Here is a 16,931-nt window from a genome sequence, read left to right as displayed (position 1 = left end):
ACCCAGAGGGAGGGTATGGGGAGGGAGGAGGGAAGAGGGTTTAGGATGGGGAACACAGGTATACCTGTGGCGGATTCATTTCGATATTTGGCAAAACTAATACAATATTGTAAAGTTTAAAAATAAAATTAAAAAAAAAAGAAAAAAAAAAAAGATACCCATGATTTATTTAATGCTTCTGAACTCAAAGTTGAAATTAACCTGATGTGAAGTGATACATTTTTTTAAGTTTCCCAAAGGGTAATGGTTAGACTGATGTGCACCATTTCCGGTCAAATCCTAGAACAGATGCTTGTCTCTTCTGAAGGATGTGAGAAAAGACTAGATCCAGGGGAAGGCAGGAAATTGTCAAGTGAGGACAACTGTCAGTTGTGTACTTTTGTCTACAACCTATCAATATTCACCTCAGTTAGTAATGTAAACAGAAATCCCAAACAGTAATTGCAACATGCATTATATATTCTTTCTTTCTTCTTTTTGCTGTGTAAGTCTTAGTGAAATAAATACTTGGGATCCTAAGGAAAAGATTACTTGCTTATTTTGATAAGATATATTTCAGAGGTAGAGTTAGACATTAAAGGATCTTAAATAGAATTATTTTCTTTATGAAAGTAAATTTCATGGCACTTCCAAAAACTAAAGAGGCAGTTTGAGAGAAAGTGAAAGTCGCTCAGTCATATTCGACTCTTTGCAGTCCATGGCATTCTCTAGGCCAGAATACTGGAATGGGTAGCCTGTCTCTTCTCCAGGGGATCTTCCTGACCCAGGAATCGAACCAGGATCTCCTGCATTGCAGGCATATTCTTTACCAGCTGAGCTATGAGGGAAGCCCAAGGAGGTGGTTTGGATTAGGTTTATTGCTGAGACTCTGGGACATACTAATAATTCAGGTGACGATTTTTGTTGTCTTCCCAGCACTGGGAGCTGGTTGGCAACTGGTATGGTAACTACCATCATGAACCTTAACCTCTGAGATTCTGGTGACCTGCCTTCTGTGTTTACTAGAGGATGGACAAATTCTTCTTTCTCAGTCCCTGCATTACCTAGTTGTTAATTTTTTTTTAATGAAACCCTAAAATTAATGGAAAACAAAATAAAAATGTGCAAATAGACATCTTTGTAGAGTAAAAAATTCTGATCCAAGTTTAACTCCGGTCCAGAAACAGATAGGTGCTCATTCTTAAATATCTGACTCCAGGAAACCACCCCCTGCCATGTCAACTCTTGAGTGTCCCTCTCATTGTTTTCTCTGACTCTTGCCTTTCCTTATCTCCTGAGATAAAGATGGAATCTTATTGGAGTATTGTCCACTCTGATATATTATCCACTGTCTGATATTTTTGAGAAGAGGAAGGGAAGTAAGAAACTCTCTCTAAATTCCTTACTTGCATTCTTGTAGTATAAGGTATTTTAAATATACAGTAAGCATTATACAATTCCCAGTGATGTCTCATTTAAGCCACATAATAATTGATAGAATATTGAGCATAGCGCAGTGTTTATGTGAAAACCTAGTCATTTATTAGTTTAAAAAAATGTAACATTGCGATACAGTATTAGAGTAATCCATTTCCTAACTTTAACATTTATTTTAGAGTGCATGATGCCTGGCTGTCAAAACACTTTGGAGTAGACTGAAAATCACAATCCATGCAAGCTCTCTGAAACAGATCAGGAATAATGCAGGCCCGGTTTCAGCATCTTAGTATCCTGGAAATTTCATTTACACTTAATCACAGTAAGTGCAGAATGTGGGTAGGGTACCCATTTGAAACAGACGTTAATACTATTTAACCTAAATCACCAGTACAGCTGGACATCATTTCACATCTCAGTTTCTGTACAGTCATTTCACCATATGTGAATATAATATCAAATATGCATGGATTGTTTTTAGCAATTTTAGTTAATAGTGAGTTCTTAGTTTAATATGAAGGAAATTAATTTTCTCATTGAATTATTATTCTTGTATTATTTTACATTCAATATCTTTTATCCATACTTTAATGCAAATAATGTCATTTGAATATAATATTTGTTTAGAGTGACTATTGTTCATTCAGTGATTATTAAGGGATTGCCCATGCTGAGCTGTCTGTAGAAATCAGAGCACTGGAAATACTATTTTGACAAAGACGTATTTCACACAGGTTGAAATATTGACATGTTCAGTAGGACAAGGGGGAAGCTAGAGGGTCATATAAACGAAAGCTATCCTCTGAAAAGCAAATCTTAATAAAAAGTCAAAGAGTGAGAAAACGTTCCAGACAGTCCTTTAGAGGTTGCATAAGAGGAAGCCAGCAGAACTGGCTCTGCCATGAGGACCAATCATAAACACAAATGTCTTGAGCAGATGGATTCTGAGCTACTAGACTCAGGACCTTTCAAAAAAAAAATGAGAGTGGTACAGCCTTCAGCTTTGCTCTTTGTCTCTTGTAACAATGTATTGAAGCTGTGTCTTTCAGTTGGCCCAGATGCTTTGTTTTCCTTCTGATTTAGAAACAAGTCTCACACCATTGGCATCATTGAAAACATCAGGCCATAGGGAACCCCTGTACATAACATAGCTACATTTCTATGAGTTTCTCATTTTTGCTCATATAATTAGCAGCACAGTCTAAAATGCCTCCCCTGTTATTTCTTAGTTACATACCTAGTTCATCACTCACATCTTGTCTACAAAGAAGTTGGCACCTATTTATTTGTTACAGAGCTGTTGATACAGAGCTGAAGTAAAAAAAAAAAAATAGCAGAATTGATTAACCCAGATTGTATTCGATTAAGGAGTAAATACAGCGAAACTCATTAAGTCTGCAGGTACTGAGAGCCTGGTGTCTTTTTGCTTGTCTCTCTCTCTGAGTCTTTGGGAGACAAAGTCATTCAAAACTGTTATGTGAATACCTGTGTCATACAGTTTTAATTTCCTTTTTTTTTTTTTTTTTAATAAATTTCAAGGTTCTTCAACAACTGAAGCAGACATTTTCCATCAGGCACTTATTGAAGGAAATACTGCTACAGAAGTTTCCCTAACAGTATTAGATACCATATCATTTTTCACTCAGTGTTTCAAGGTAAAAATGAAAAGTTAGGATTCAGTTGGTATCATTGCAAAGAAAGTATGCAAAAATTAACTAGGCAGATGAAGCTTAGTATAAAAGACCCCAGTGAGCAGTCATCCTTTTCCTATTTGGAACCAGTCTGTTGTTCCATGTCCAGTTCTAACTGTTGCTTCCTGACCTGCATACAAATTTCTCAAAGGCAGGTCAGGTGGTCTGGTATCCCCATCTCTTTTAGAATTTTCCACAGTTTATTGTGATCCACACAGTCAAAGGCTTTGGCATAGTCAATAATGCAGAAATAGATGTTTTTCTGGAACGCTCTTGCTTTTTCCATGATCCAGCGGATGTTGGCAATTTGATCTCTGGTTCCTCTGCCTTTTCTAAAACCAGCTTGAACATCAGGAAGTTCATGGTTCACATATTGCTGAAGCCTGGCTTAGAGAATTTTGAGCATTACTTTACTAGCATGTGAGATGAGTGCAATTGTGCGGTAGTTTGAGCATTCTTTGGCATTGCCTTTGTTTGGGATTGGAAAGAAAACTGACCTTTTCCAGTCCTGTGGCCACTGCTGAGTTTTCCAAATTTGCTGGCATATTGAGTGCAGCACTTTCACAGCATCATCTTTCAGGATTTGGAACAGCTCAACTGGAATTCCATCACCTCCACTAGCTTTGTTCGTAGCGATGCTTTCTAAGGCCCACTTGACTTCACATTCCAGGATATCTGGCTCTAGGTCAGTGATCACACCATCATGATTATCTGGGTCATGAAGATCTTTTTTGTACAATTCTTCTGTGTATTCTTGCCATCTCTTCTTAATATCTTCTGCTTCTGTTAGGTCCATACCATTTCTGTCCTTTATCGAGTTTATCTTGGCATGAAATATTCCTTTGGTATCTCTGATTTTCTTGAAGAGATCCCTAGTCTTTCCCATTCTGTTGTTTTCCTCTATTTCTTTGCATTGCTCACTGAGGAAGGCTTTCTTATCTCTTCTTGCTATTCTTGGAACTCTGCATTCAGATGCTTATATCTTTCCTTTTCTCCTTTACTTTTTGCTTCTCTTCTTTTCACAGCTATTTGTAAGGCCTCCCCAGACAGACATTTTGCTTTTTTGCATTTCTTTTCTACACGAATGGTCTTGATCCCTGTCTCCTGTATGATGTCACGAACCTCATTCCATAGTTCATCCATGGCCAAAAAAAGTATGTGTATATGAAATCACAGGCATATTCCAATTTATCACTGACATTTAGCTATTTAAAATGATGTAAGGCAGAAAGAGCAAAGAAAAACATTACCGACTCAAGTCCTCAAAGCTGTATTACAAAGGCAGCATATCAAAAAAGCAGAAAAGATCCGGTTACTCATTAAGAAAAACAAAAGGTTGTAAAATGCAAAATGTAACAGAAAGTGAGAGGTAATAAAATGTTTAAAAAATTTTTTTAATACATGGTCAGAAAAGAGCCTCAACAGTGAACTTTTTGATATGAGTTTATAGATCTTCTTTTTTTTTAATTTAATTTTATTTTATTTTTAAACCTGAAACACTGTATCATCTTCTAAGAGTGGTTCTCAAGTTCACTTGGGGGCTATTCAATATGCAGATACCCATGCCCCTTTCCTGGAGACTTGGGAAATAATTTTAAGTGAAGAGAAGAAAATAAGTCAATATTTCCAAATATACACCATAATTATGTAAACTCATTGGTGCAAAAAAGATTTTTAATGAAGAACTTCACAAATATATTAATAATTTTATAACCTATAAGCATAGAAACATATATATATTCATAATAGTATAGACATTTTAAAAATTATCCATTTTGTGTGATCAAAGGCAACAGATATCTCATGCATGGATTAGATGAAGGAATAACATACCAACCTATTTACTGAACAATCCCAACTTAGCTTTCAAGCTTTCAAGACTAGGTTCTCAAGTTAGCTTTGCAACTTCAGTAGGAAGCCTGAAAATGGCTTCTGGTGGCAGTAATGGGTCATCTCATTTGTGTTGCTACAAATCACGTCTTTATTATAAAGTCTATAATAGAAGATTTTCCTCTTATAAAAACTTGAAGAAGTTATAAAAGGACTTCATATTTTGATATAGTGTAACAGATAACACTGAAAAGGGCTGAGGACTATCCAGCCCATATCTTTTTGTCAAGTCATCATTTATGGAGCTAAACAGATAATTGACATTTCAATGCACAGCTATATTTTATCCTATTTTATATTATTATATTTACCTTTTGGAAATAATAAATCTCAAATTTTGTGACTAAAATAGTTATTTTATATGGGACTGTAATTGGAAATATTGATTTATAAAACTTCACTAAAAACTCAATATTTGCCTAAACTAAGGTACACCTAAATATGATACATCATGACCAGATAGCTTTCATAAATATAAACCAATATAAAGCAAGATTTTCTTGGTTAGCTATAAATATATATATAATATATAAGATAGAAGAATACATAACATATAATGTATAATATATAATATCAAGGGTCTAAAATGTGGTCTCTAGAACTAAATATAATAGTCATGGATTATAGAAATTAAGTGAGAAAGACAGGTGGGAAATATGACAGGAGATTCATAAAACCCAAGTTTCTGGGTGTTAAAAAACAGCCAAGGAACTTCCCTGGTGGTCCAGAGGATGGGACTCTATGCTCAGGGGGTAGTAGGAACAGCCCCTGCTCGGGGACCTGGATCCCACATGCCACAGCTAAGACATGGTGCAGCCAAATATATTTTTAAAAAAGAGAGAGAGAGATAAGAGGCTCAAACTGGAGTCACTTGTGCTAAACCCACATCACCTGAGTTATAATATAGAGCCTAATTGAAGTTGCAGCCTTTTCCAGGTAGGTAATCTTAACTAGTAAAAAAGTATATGAATTACTTTCAAGTTTGGGATTTCCTGGTCAGCACTAGTGAGGTAATCCAACTGACAGACCCTTGCTGTGCTCCAGAGGAAGGTGAGCTTGCCTGAAACAATCAGGTCTCTTTAAGAGTAACTTCCTTGACCTGACTCCTTCTACCTGTAAAAGGCTTCCATTTTCTATGGCTCTTCAGAGCTCCTTTCAGTCTGCTACATGGGATCCTGCTGGACTCGTGAATCACTGAATAAAGCCAAAATCTTTAAAACTGACTCACCTGACTCTGAATAAAAAGCAGAGACATTACTTTGCTGACAAAGGTCCCTATAGTCAAAGCTATGGTTTTTCCAGAGTTGGACCATAAAGAAGGCTAAGTGCCCAAGAATGAACACTTTGAAACTGTGGTGTTGGAGAAGACTCTTGAGAGTCCCTCGGACTGCAAGGAGATCCAACCAGTCCACCCTAAAGGAAATCAGTACTGAATATTCATTGGAAGGGCTGATTCTGAAGCTGAAACTCCAATACTTTGGCCATCTGATGCAAAGAACTGACTCATTGGAAAAAGCCCTGATGCTGGGAAAGACTGAAGGCAAGAGAAGGGGATGACAGAGGATGAAATGGTTGGATAGCATCACTGAATAAGTGGGCATGTGTTTGAGCAAACTCTGGGAGGTGGTGAATGACAGAGAAGCCTGGTGTGTTGCAGTCCATAGGGTTGCAAAGAGTTGGACATGACTGAGCAACTGAACAACCACAGTTGAATTTTCTTTTTTTTCACAAGGAAAAAAGAACCGTATAGAATCCTCCAAATAACTTGATCATCACAGCAGCAGTAAATTGAATAATTTGCTGACAATTTGAATAATTTAGAGTTCAAGGCTAGGTCATACAGTTGCATGCAAATTCTATAATATATATTGGCTAAAATGCTATAATTGTTTTATATTTTTGTAAAGGAGGAGTTTTGCTGTTTTTTCCTATGGACAATGGAGAATAGAACCCCGTAAACTGGACAGTTTCTAGGAACAAATTATGTAGTCTATTTGATTAAAGTATTCCCCAGATGGCTCAGATGGTAAAGAATTCACCTACAATGCAGGAGACCTGAGTTTGATCCCTGGCTTCAGAAGATCCCCTGGAGAAGGAAATGGCAACCCACTCCAGTATTCTTGCCTGGAGAATTCCACAGACAAAAGAGCCTGGGGAGCTACAGTCCATGGGGTCACAAAGAGTTGGACATGACTGAGTGAGTAACACTTCAACATACCCCAGAAGAGTGAGGGTGAAGAGAGGCATATCCCCACTGTACTCAGGGGCTGAACCTCAGATACAGACAATAAAGGAAGTGGAATGATTCCCTGCCTGCCTAGTCCTGATCACCAGACTGCTTTAGGAAGGAGACAAAAAAGGACCTCGGAAAACTGAGTGGCAAAGGTATGCCTTGGGATGGTTTACACTCACTCCTTCAGAAGTCAAGATGACAAAAAGAGGAAACAGATCAATGAGTCCAGACTCCTCAGGCCGGCGAGATTCCCTGCCATAAGAATAGGAGAGCAGGAGAGTGGGATGACTCATCTCATTGAAAGATGGATGATGAAAGTCTAGCTGCCTGGCTTCTCCATACTGAGAAGATGACCATGGTTAGAAAATTGGACTCCTGGTCACGAGTGCAACTTTGGACTAATTATAACAAGTTTCCCAAAGTCCTTTCTAACAGGAGTTAGATACCACAAGAAAGGTAGAGCTTGGAGTCAACTAGCTCCTGTTTTCCTTGAAATCTCTCTTCTACCCCTCCCCACCATTACACTGCAGTCCTTTGGCACTAACCATGGTTAGTCTATTTGTAAGGACACCCTCCATGTGATGGTCTCACCCAGGGGAGTGTCTTCAGGCAAGCAGTGAAATGCTCATACCAGGAGAGAGGAGGTTCTCCTTTCTGGAACCAGCAATAAGAATGTGTTCTCTAAAGGGCTGTAGTTATCCTTGTTTCTTTTAAGGGGTCTTAATTTCATAAAAAATTGAGAGTCTGAAGAGTTTCTGAAGCAAATATTTGTCTTATTGGCTGTTTTCCTTCTTAAGGAAAGCAAAGAGACATTATGTAAGCTCAACAGGGCTCAGGCACTGAGGGACCAGACCATCAGGCCATGACTTTTACATCTGTGGTGAAGATGTTAAAATAGTTGAGTGACAATCCATGTATAGAGTGGTTGTAAGCACAGATTTCAGGAGCCTAATATAGGAATGACATTTACCTGGATAATTCAGCAGTACTCTGGTTTTAAGGTAAGTAGATCTATAAAAGTCTTAACTACTTAATTATGACAGAATTTGGCTGTCAGTGGTGAGCAGATCTCTGCTTCTATATGTTTCAGATTGTGAACTATATAACTAAGTTAGTTATAACTGACATTAACAGTCAGTCAAACATTAGAATGCTAGGTATTATGAAACGAGAGTTTTGCAGGCTATATGGGTATTAAGACAATTCCTGAATTTTGGAATCTGCTCAGGATATCACCTAAACGATCAGATAGTTGTCCCTCAGTATCCCCAGAGGATTAGTTCCAGGACCACTGTCCCCCTTCCCCCATGGATATTACACTCTGAAGATGCTCAAGTTCCTTATATAAAATCACACAGTATTTGCATATAACTTATGCATATCCTCTCCTGTACTTTAAAATCATCTCTAGATAATGTATAATAGCTAACACAACGTAAATGCTATGTAAATAGCTGCCTACATGCAGGAAATTCAAGTTTTGCTTTTTTGGAACTTTCTGGAAATTTTTTTCAAATATTTTCTATCTGCAATTGTTTGAATCCCTGGATGTGGAAGCTGCGAATATGGAGGGCCAACTGTAACTAGTTTCTTACGGCTAAAACAGGGATATTCATTTAGGGATCTGGCTACTGAGCCAATCATTTCACTTCTCTAGGATCCTTCTTGAGAGACTCTTAGCCATGCTCACAGTAGATCAACTCAGACTTGCACAGCTACTCACTTCTAATGGCACAGTGGTGCACAGAACAAAATAGTTTACTACCTGAACAACTGCTAAAGCAACTGTCAGTAATTGCTTCAAATCTGATTTGCGGTGTAGAACAAGATGGCAGAGGAGTAGGTGGACATGGAGTGCATCTCTCTCCATGGATACATCAGGACTACACATTCAGACACAGAAGTGCTTGCAGAACAGCAGCTGAGAGCAGACGGGAGTACCTGACCACTGGAAAAGAGTATATAGAAGCATGCAAACACTCGGTAGGACAAAGGAACTAGGGGGAAAAACAGGAGTGTTACTAGGACTGGACCTGCCCTCGGTGGGTGCTGGAACCGGAGGTGGGGTCCAATCCCCACATTGGGGCAATTGTCTGGGTCAGAGGAGAAACATTTAAGGCTGAGAATGAAACAGCTGATCTGTGACAGCCTAAATGGAATGAGAATCAGACAGTCCTTGCCACAGCCATACATACCCCGGACAGGGAAGCAGGTCCCCTGCAAGGCACAGCAGCTGGAAGCTGGAGCGCTGGGATTGTGGAGCAATTTCAGGGTGAGGGCTGCTGTTGACTGTGGCAGGACCGACCTAGGAGACGTGAGGCAGGAAATTGTGGTGGAAAGTGCCTGTGGTGGAAAGCCAGGCAGCCATGGAAGCAAGACGATACTGCTGGAGCCATCACCATAGCCTCTATCTCCCCACATGCCAGCACTGGCAGCTGAACAATAGACAGGCTGACCCATCAAAGCCCTGACTGCACTGAACTACAGAGCAGGACCCCATCCAGGGTGTTCCTTGAAGTTACTGATGTGCTGAACTACAGAGTAGGACCCCCACCTAGCGGGGCCTCTCTATGTGCCTGACACACTGAACAACAGCGAAGGACCCCATGCAAGGGAGATCGCTAAGTGCCTGAATGTGTGGAGCTACAGAGAAACACTAGCCAAAGAGGTCTTCTGATCGCCAGCTACCAGAGGCTCAAAAAAGATTCTGATAGGGCAATAACTCCTACAGCAGAGGCAGTCCGTATCCCTGAACACTTGGTGCCACCATCATCCCTGAAGGCAGCTGCGCCACCTTCATGCTCAACCCTCGCTGGGGAAGAGCTGCCACAGGCAAAAAAAAATCTTGCATCTATGCACATGGGGTTGCTTCAGTTGTGTCCAACTCTGCGACCCTGTGGACTGTGGACTGCCAGGCTTCTCTGTCAGGGGGTTCTCCAGGCAAGAATATTGGAGTGTATTGGCCAATATTGGTTGCCATAACCTTCTAGAGCACTATGTTTATTGCTGCCCTAGCTTCCAACCATCCTGAGTACTTGGTGCTCCCAGAAACCTGTGACCCAAGCAGCTGCACCACCTCCGTAGCTGGCCCTCACTGGGGCAGACCCAAGTCCTCCAGGGCAGCCTCAGGAACAAACCCAAGTGGACAACCCATGTGCAAAGGTGGAAATAAACCACAATTGAAACCCAGGGGCAGTGTGGCTAAGAAAGAAGACCCAAAACCTTCCCACCAGCTGTACAAGCTGCAGATTAAATCCACACGATCAACTAGGCAGACTCTGTGTCTATGGGATATATAAAAGGACATTGAGAGCTCTCACAAAAGAAAATGCACTATTTCTTATAGCTGTGTACACTGGAGGCAAGAAGACACAGGAGTAGGACCAGATTAGCGTCTGAGTTGCCCCCACAGCAGGCCAAGAGACCAGCACGGTGATGGAAGTCACCCTAGGAGGGCGAGGTGGACTGTACTCCCAGCGATGGAAAGGACACTGACAGCAGTGACTCAAGAAAAATATTTACTATTCTTATATTCTGACTTGTCTGCAGTTTCTTTTGGAATTTTTCTTTTTCTTTTTTTCCCCCTCTATTGTAGTTTTCGATTTTATTAGCACTATGAAATACAATTAAGCTTTTGAGGGTCTTTTTTTCAGTCACACTTTTTATTGTTGCTATAAATCTCTGCCTCTACATTGGCCTTTTGCTGTTTTGTGGAGTTTTCCTTTCTTTTTTTATCCTTTTTTAAAATTTTAATTAATTTATTTATTTTTTCATTTTATTTTTAAATTTTACATAATTGTATTAGTTTTGCCAAATATCAAAATGAATCCACCACAGGTATACATGTGTTCCCCATCCTGAACCCTCCTCCCTCCCCATACCATCCCTCTGGGTCGTCCCAGTGCACCAGCCCCAAGCATCCAGTATCATGCATCGAACCTGGACTGGCAACTCGTTTCATACATGATATTTTACATGTTTCAATGCCATTCTCCCAAATCTTCCCACCCTTTCCCTCTCCCACAGAGTCCATAAGACTGTTCTATACATCAGTGTCTCTTTTGCTGTCTCGTACACAGGGTTATTGTTACCATCTTTCTAAATTCCATATATATGCGTTAGTATACTGTACTGGTGTTTTTCTTTCTGGCTTACTTCACTCTATATAATAGGCTCCAGTTTCATCCACCTCATTAGAACTGATTCAAATGTATTCTTTTTAATGGCTGAGTAATACTCCATTGTGTATATGTACCACTGCTTTCTTATCCATTCATCTGCTGATGGACATCTAGGTTGCTTCCATGTCCTGGCTCTTATAAACAGTGCTGCAATGAACATTGGGGTACACGTGTCTCTTTCCCTTCTGGTTTCCTCAGTGTGTATGCCCAGCAGTGGGATTGCTGGATCATATTTTTCTACATTTATTAATTTGTTTGCTTTTCCTACTTTACTTTTCCTCTTGCAGTTAATCTTTAATGAATATAAAGTTTCCTTATCTACCTTTAACTTTGCATATCTATTATTTCTTTTATTTCCTTTCCTCTCAACATGTTTATTAGTTTTGTTTTCATTGCTTTATTCCCCACATGGCACATTGCTTTACTTTCATTTTTTAGTTTGTGCTTTAGTTAGTTTGATCTTAACTTGTAGATATCATTTTCAGTTTCCTTTGTTCACTAGGTCAATCTATTGTACTTTATTTTTGTTGGACTGTTTTGATTTTGTTTACAGGTGTATATGTATATGTGTATATTCCATTAGTTTAATTATTATTTGTCTGATTTTGTAACTGCCATTTGTCTGGGGTTCATCTTTGGTTTCTCGTGTTTGGGTATTTATTTTAATCTCACTTAATGCCATAACAAACCACTTGTGGAATCTTTGTTCCTGGCCAGAGATCAAGCCCTGAGCCTTTGCAATGGGAGTACTGACTCCAAGACCCTAGATTACCAGAGAATTCCCAACACTAGAGAGTAGCAAATAGAGAGAACTCTCACAAAAGAAACCACTTGAATACAAGACCCAGCATCCCCCAACCACCAGTAGTACCCAGTGCAAGATGCCTCATCCAAACAACAAAGACAAAAATACAAACCAATCATCAACAGACAGGATGACCACCTCACTCAGCCCTGCCCAACAGAGGAAAAAAAACTCAGCATAAGTCTCACCCTATAGGACGCTTACACAATCCACTGGACCATCCTTAGGAGGGCAGAAACCAAAAGGAAAAAAGAGTTCAACCTTGAAGCCTGGGAAAAGGAGACCTCAAACACAATAAGTTTAAAAAAATAAAGAAAAGGCAGAGAAAAACTACCCAAATGAAAGAACAAATTAGAAACACAGAAATCCAAATAAATGAAGAAGAAATAGGCAAACTACCTGAAAAAGAATTCAGAATGATGATAGTACAGATGATCAAAAACCTTGAAAACAGAATGGAGAAAATGCAAGAATCAATTAACAAAGACCTAGAAGAATTAAAGAATAAATATACAGAGACAAACAATACAATTACTGAAATTAAAAGTACTCGAGAAGGAATCAATACCAGAATATCTGAAGCAGAAGAATGGATGAGTGAGCTGGAAGATAAAATGGTGTAAATAACTGCTGAAAGCAGAATAAGGTAAAAAGAATGAAAAGAACTGAGGATAGTCTCAGAGACCTCTGGGACAATATTAAACTCACCAATATTCGAATTATAGGGGCCCTAGAAGAAGAAGAGACAAAGAAAGGGTATAAGAAAATTTTTGAAGAGATTATAGTTGAAAATTTCCCCAACATGGAAAAGGAAATGGTCAATCAAGTCCAAGAGTTGCAAAGAGTCCCATAAAGCATAAACCCAAGGAGAACACACCAAGACACATCCTAATCAAACTAACAAAGACTAAACACAAAGAAAGAATATTAAAAGCAACACGAGAAAAGCAACAAGTAACATACAGGAAAACCCCATATGTTTAACAGCTGATTGGTTAGCAGAAACTGAAGGCCAGAAGAGAATGGCAGGATATATTTAAAGTACTGAAATCGAAAAATCTACAACCAAGATTCCTCTACCTGGCAAGGATCTCATTCAAATTTGATGGAGAAATCAAAAACTTTTCAAACAAGCAAAAGTTAAGAGAATTCAGTACCACCAAACAAGCTTTACAACAAATGTTAAAGGACTATATAGTCAGGAAACACAAGAGAAGGAAAAGTTCTACAAAAGAAACACCAAACAATTAAGACAATGGCATTAGGAATATATCAATAATTACTGTAAGTGCAAACGGATTAACTGCTCCAACCAAAAGACACAGACTAGCTGAATGGATACAAAAACAAGACCTATGTATATGCTGTCTACAAGAAACCCACTTCAGACCTAAAGACACATATAGACTGAAAGTGAGAGGATGGAAAAGTGTATTCAATGCAAATGGAAAGCAAAAGAAAGCTGGGGTAGCAATCCTCATATCAGACAAAGTAGACCTTAAAATAAAGAATATTATAAGAGATAAGGATGGACTCTACATAATGATCAAGGGATCAATCCAAGGGGAAGACATAACAATTGTAAATATCTATGCACCCAACATAGGAGCACCTCAATACATAAGACAAGCACTAGCAGACATAAAAGGAGAAATTGACAGTAACACAATAAGTAGGAGACTTTAACACCCCACTCACACCAATGGAAAGATCATCAAAACAGAAAATTAATAATGAAATACAAGTCTTAAATGATCCATTAGATGAGATGGATCTCATAGACATCTTCAGGACATTCTAGCCACATACAGAAGGATACACCTTCTTCTCAAGTACCTTTGGAACATTCTCAAGGATAGACCACATCTTGGGTGACAAATGAAGCCTCAGTCAATTGAAGAAAATTGAAATCATATCAAGCATCTTTTCCAACCAGAATGCTATGAGACTAGATATCAAGTATGAGGAAAAAAATGTAAAAAGCACAAACACATGGAGATTAAACAGTACATTTTAAAATAACAAACAGATTACTGAACAAATCAAAAGGGATATCAAAAAATTCCTAGAAACAAGTGACAATAAAAACACGGCAAGTCAAAACCCATGGGATGCAGCAAATGCAGTTCTAAGAGGTAAGTTTATAGTAATACAATCCTACATCAAGAAACAAGAAAAACATCAAGTAGACAACCCAACTTTACACCTAAAATGTAAAAAGAAGAAGAAAAAAAATTGTAGAAGGAAAGAAATCATCAAGATCTGAACAGAAATAAATGAAAAAGAAATGAAAGAAGCAATAGTAAAGATTAATAAAATGAAAAGCTGGTTCTTTGAGAAGATAAAATTGACAAACCATTAGGCAGACTCATCAAGAAAAAAAGAGAGAAGAATCAAATCAACAAAGTTAGAAATAAAAAAGGAGAGGTTACAACAGACAATGCAGAAATACAGAGGATTATAAGAGAGTATTATGAACAATTATATAGCAAGAAAATGGATAACCTGGAAGAAATGGACAGATTCTTAGAAAAGTTTAGTCTTCAAAGACTGAATAAGGAAGAAATAGAAATTATGAACAACCCAATTACAAGCACTGAAATTGAAGCTGTGATCAAATTTCTCCCAAAATAACAAAAGCCCAGGACCAGATGGCTTCACAGGAGAATTGTGTCAAACATTTAGAGAAGAGCTAATGGCTATCCTTCTAAAACTCTTTCAAAAAACTGCAAAGGAAGAAAAACTTCCAAAGAAATTCTATGAGACCGCCATCACCCTCATACCAAAACCAGATAGAGACAACACAAAAAAGAAAACTACAGGTCAATATCACTGATGAACATAGACGCAAATATCCTCAACAAAATTTTATCAACCAGAATTCAACAACACATTAAAAAGCTCATGCACCATGATCAAGTTGAGTTTATTCCAGGGATGCAAGGTTAGTCAATATACACAGATCAATCGATGTGATACACCATATTAACAAATTGAAAGATAAAAAACCACATGATAATCTCAATAGGTGCAGAAAAATCATTTGACAAAATCCAGCACCCATTTATGATTAAAACTCTTCAAAAAATGTAATCAATACTGTGAAAATGACTATACTACCAAATGCAATCTACAGATTCAATGTGATCCCTATCAAATTACCAATGGCATTTTTCACAGAACTAAAACAAAAAAATTCACAATTCATATGGAAACACAAAAGACCCCGAATAGCCAAAGCAGTCTTGAGAAAGAAGATTGGAGCTGGAGGAATTGACTTTCCTGATTTTAGATTATACTACAAAGCTACAGTCATCAATATAGTATGGTACTGGCACAAAAACAGAAATATTCACCTATGGAACAAGATAGAAAGCCCAGAGATAAACTCACGCACCTATGGATACCTTAGTTTTGACAAAGGAGGCAAAAATATACAATGGGGCAAAGAGAGTCTCTTCAATAAATGGTCCTGGGAAAACTGGACAGCTACATGTAAAAGAATGAAATTAGAACACTTCCTAACACTGTACACAGATAAACTCAAAATGGATTAAAGATCTAAATGTAAGACCAGAAACTATAAAACTTTTAGGGGAAAATATAGGCAGAACACTCAGTGATGTAAATCAAAGCAACATCCTCTATGACCCACCTCCTCAGTTCAGTTCAGTTCAGTTGCTCAGTCGTGTCCGACTCTTTGCAACCCCATGAATCGCAGCACACCAGGCCTCCCTGTCCATCACCAACTCCCGGAGTTCACTCAGACTCACGTCCATTGAGTCAGTGGTGCGATCCAGCCACCTCATCCTCTGTCATCCCCTTCTCCTCCTGCCCCCAATCCCTCCCAGCATCAGAGTCTTTTCCAATGAGTCAACTCTTCGCATGAGGTGGCCAAAGTACTGGAGTTTCAGCTTTAGCATCATTCCTTCCAAAGAAATCCTAGGGCTGATCTCCTTCAGAATGGACTGGTTGGATCTCCTTGCAGTCCAAGGGACTCTCAAGAGTCTTCTCCGACACTACAGTTCAAAAGCATCAATTCTTAGAGCAATAGAAATAACAAGAAACGTAAACAAGTGGGACCTGATTAAACTTAATAGCTTTATCACAGCAAAGGAAACTATAAGCAAGGTGAAAAGACAACCCTCAGAATGGGAGGAAACAATAGCAAATGAAACAACTGACAAAGGATTAATTTCCAAAATATGCAAGTAGCTCATACAAGTCAATACCAGGAAAATCAAACAACCCAATCAAAAGGTGGCAAAAAGACCTAAACTGACATTTCTCCAAAGAAGACATACAGATGGCTAACAAACACATGAAAATGAGCTCAACATCACTCATTATTAGAGAAATGCAAATCAAAACTACAATGCAGTATCATCTCACTCCAGTCAGAATGGCCACTGTCAAAAAGTCTACAAACAATAAATGCTGGAGAGGGTGTAGAGAAAAGGGAACGCTCTTGCACTGTTGGTGGCAATGTAAATTGATACAGCCACTATGGAAGATGGTATGGAGGTTCCTTAAAAACCTAGGAATAAAACCACCATATGACCCAGCAATCCCACTCTTAGGCATATACCCTGAGGAAACCAAAATTGAAAAAGACATATGTATCCCATTGTTCATTGCAGCACTGTTTACAATATCTAGAACATGGAAGCAACCTGGATGTCCATCAACAGATGAATGGATAAAGAAGTTGTCAT

At 38.6% G+C, this 16,931-nt stretch overlaps 1 protein-coding gene across 1 annotated transcript in view; it reads left to right on the top strand.

The window, feature by feature from the left end:
• The window catches only part of LOC129639495 (collagen alpha-1(I) chain-like), a 102,447-nt gene that overhangs the window by 60,218 nt on the left and 25,298 nt on the right, over positions 1-16,931 (top strand). The gene's annotated exons all lie outside the window — the stretch shown is intronic.

Source organism: Bubalus kerabau, chromosome X, assembly GCF_029407905.1.
Source record: "Bubalus kerabau isolate K-KA32 ecotype Philippines breed swamp buffalo chromosome X, PCC_UOA_SB_1v2, whole genome shotgun sequence".
NCBI lineage: Eukaryota > Metazoa > Chordata > Mammalia > Artiodactyla > Bovidae > Bubalus > Bubalus kerabau.
The sequence above is the reverse complement of the archived record's forward strand: the minus strand, read 5'-3'. Positions and strand labels throughout refer to the sequence as shown.